Genomic DNA, 3,727 nt, shown 5'->3' on the forward strand with positions numbered 1-3,727 from the left:
GCAAGCATCAGAGCACGAAGCTCTGCTAATTGTGCGGTGCAGTCTCCAAGCGTCTGCGTGTGCACGACACTGGACTCGAACTCGTCGTTCACCATGGCACCGACCACAATGGCGCAAGCGGAAACGTAGGCATGTTTTGAGCCATGCGCAACCTGCGCCGAACCATCAGTGTAAATGATGCAATGGAAATCCTCCAACGGCCGCATTGCTAATGGAGCAGGATGAACAAATTCATACTGTAAATACTCCTGTGACCGTAAAGTGGCGTCAAAAATAAACGTGACATCCTGGGACGTCAAGGATGCAGCCCATTGAATCCACCGAGGGTGCAAAGCTTTGGAATTAGGTACACTGGCTTTCGTAACCGCCTCTAAGGCTGGACACGGGGTAACAACCAACATGCGCTTTCCTTGTGACAGGGCACGTTCCTTAAGAATCGCCATCCGCACAGCCGTCAAAACTTTCTCCACAGTGGAAAAACGCAGTTCAGCCGAAGTGTACAAGTGTGACTTGTAAGCAATAGGTACCGTATCTCCTTCATTAAAAGTCAGGTACGTGAAACCCACCGCCCCAGGGATAATTCTTTTCACCAGGTTGGTCTGGTTATCACGAGTCTGTAAGTATTCAGAAGCGAGCAAATCAGCCTGCAAAGACCGCAGAATGGCCGAATGCTCAGGCAGCCAGCATGATTTGGAAAAAGATGGTTGTATCAAAGCATACAAAGGCTTGATACGCTGGGCATATTCCGGAATGTATGTCCTCCCGAAATTCAGAAAGCCCAGAAGAGATTGTAATTTTTTCAGTGTTGTCGGAGAGCACAATTGTGCGCATTTCTCCAGGAAATGGGGTGCTAAACCCTTCCCTTCATGGTTAAGCTTGTAACCTAGAAACAACACAGTGTACTCTGCAATGTGCGACTTTGCAAAGTTAAACTTGTAACCCATGTCAGCAAAGTTACAAATTATGCTATTTACTCGACACAGATGCTCCCAAAGATCGTCGTCTGTGAGATAAATGTCATCTACATACGAACAAGCAACTGGGTCGAAGCTCTCCAAAAGAGAGACAATGCGTGCGGAAAAAACTCCAGGACTGTTCTTGTAGCCCATTGGGAGTCGTTTAAACATTTTTTGCACACCGGCGCATGTAAAACTGGTCCATTGGGAACTTAGACCGTCTAATCTATGGGCATAAAAACCATTGGAAATGTCAAGCGTGGTTTTGAACCGTTTACGCTCAAGACTATTCACTAACGCAGAGCCGTGCGTATTCTGTACTGCACAGTTACGGCAATGCGAGTTCAAATGCCTATAATCCAAAACCAAACGATATGAGCCGTCCGGCTTGTTCACAGTAAAAAGGGGGTTATTCATCGGTGACACACACGTTTCAATTACACCTTGATATTCCAATTGTTCAAGGATAGCTGCGACTGAAGCTTTCGCTTCACACCGTATGGGATATTGAGGTTGAGGCTGTGGCTGTGACCGTAAAGGAATCTCATGGCTTGGTGACAATTTATCCCAGCCACATTGATTGCGGTACACAGCCGGCGCAAGCGCCAGAGCCCACTCTTCTGCAAAATGCAGCGCCTCCACCCTCGGCACTGTGTGCGCGAAGCTGGGTAGGATTACCTCCTCCCCTCGCGGAGCTGCGAGAACAAAAGGTGGGGGCCAGTCAGCCTCCGAAAGCAAAATGTCATACGTAGACGAGAGATTTTCCCAAAATACCCCTTTTACAGTTCGCTGCATGTCACCTTCAATTAACAGGACAATTTCAAAAAGTCGTTCAGGGGGAGCAACATGCGTATCAGCTGTTTCAATCACAACATAAGAATCAGTCGCTGTCACCTTCAACAGTGGACGGAGGGCCTCTCTCACTATGGTAATCTCTGCTGCGCTGTCTAGCAAGGTCAGAGCTCACGTCAGATTCCGAAGCCGCGTTCTCACTATCTTCGGCATAACGATGCGCGGTCAGGGCAGCGACTTTCTTCGTGGTAAACTGTGGTCTCTTGGGCGTAGACCCTTCCTGCTGATCACCACTGGCACGCGGGCGGGGCTGACCACGTCCTTGCTGGCCACCCCGGCCCCTGCCGCCCCCTCCACCACCGGTTGACGGAGCCGATGAGTCCTGAAAGGAACGAGGAGAGCGTTGGTCAGAAGCCTGAAACCTCTCAGGCGATTTAATCATCGCGCGGTCGCGCAAATCATAAACACGATCCGACTGCGCAGGCAATGGAGACGCAGGAGCAGAAACCTGTGTTTGTTGTTGTTGTTGCTTACCCTGATTCTGCTTTTTAGGCCAATTTTGCTTTTTGGACTTTTGTTGACCACTAGTTTCCGATGTCTGACCCTGGGGCTGTTTCTTCTCCTTTTCAGGAAAAGATTTAACCCCCTTTGCATTGCGACCCACCATTCTGTAAGCAGTCACAATCAGTGTTCCCAGCAGGCTGCGCGCATGCGCTCGCGCGCACGTCTGTGACCACCAGCGCGCATTGACCTGTGTGAAGCGCGCACTCAGGACAGCCCGCCAGACGTTTGTGCCGCCGCATTTAAACGCGAGCAGCGCTAATAACAATCATTTTCTGTTTGGGGAAATGGTGTTAACACGGGGCAAGAGGAGCGCACAAAACGTGATTTCACAGCATGAAAGTGTATTTTGAAAGCAGATCGGTAGCCTCTGTGGGCGTTCAGCAGCAAGATACCCCTGCCCTCGCTGCATTTGTTTTCTAATGGAGCACGGTAGCGGGATGTTTATGGGCCTTTGTGAAAGTATTTATGTTAATCACAGCGCTTGACTGCTGCGATTAACAGGAATACTTTCACAAATGCCCCACAATCAGCCCACCGCCGCGCTCCATTAGAAAAGAAACGCAGCGAGTGCAAAAGCAGGGCGTGTGTTTTACATGTCATGCTTTTACATTTGATGTATGTCTTTTCTTAATGGAGCGCGGCGGTGGGCTGATTGTGGGGCATTTGTGAAAGTATTCCTGTTAATCGCAGCAGTCATGCGCTGTGATTAACATAAATACTATTACTTTCACTAAGGCCCATAAACATCCCGCAGTTGAGAAAAGAAATGCATCAAGTCCAAAAGCACAGCGTGTGTTTTACACGTTGTGCTTTTGGACTTGATGCAGGTGGCATTTGGCTTCAGGCGCGCATCCCCCAGTGGGCTCAAAGGGCTTCAGAGTTATCAAGGATTATTAAATTGATGTATCACCTCTGCCTGGCCACCGGGTAATTCATTTCCAGTAGCTGGAAACCGAGCCCTCCACTTGCAGAGACAGACAGAGCTCAAGATCCCTGCAGCCAATAAAATGACATTTTAAGCCTACAATATTCATGAGCCTGAGCTGCTGTGCACCACAAGGTTGAATATTCGGGATTAGATCATGGCTAGTGACGTGATACATATTACAGGGCAGTCAGCCTAGTGTGAGGTCTGTGGCCCTCGTGAGAAATAACGATTCTAACTATCGGAGAAGTGCAGGTGCACGGAGGGAACCGGACACACATTCCGACCAAAGTAGGAAGATTTCTGAGATAGGGCCTGCATAACTTTAGGGTGACGCTGAACCCTCCACCATAAGGCAGGTGGAAAGCTGCGAGCGGCAAGCATGAGCTCCAGGTTTATTATTTGCCCATGCCTGTTCTGTCCACTTTTGTCTCTCTGGCTCATTGAATGGAGCCAAAGTACCTCTGCGACCATGAAGCTATTCATCAGC

This window comes from Lissotriton vulgaris, unplaced genomic scaffold, assembly GCF_964263255.1.
Source record: "Lissotriton vulgaris unplaced genomic scaffold, aLisVul1.2 SCAFFOLD_3248, whole genome shotgun sequence".
NCBI classification, from domain to species: Eukaryota; Metazoa; Chordata; class Amphibia; order Caudata; family Salamandridae; genus Lissotriton; species Lissotriton vulgaris.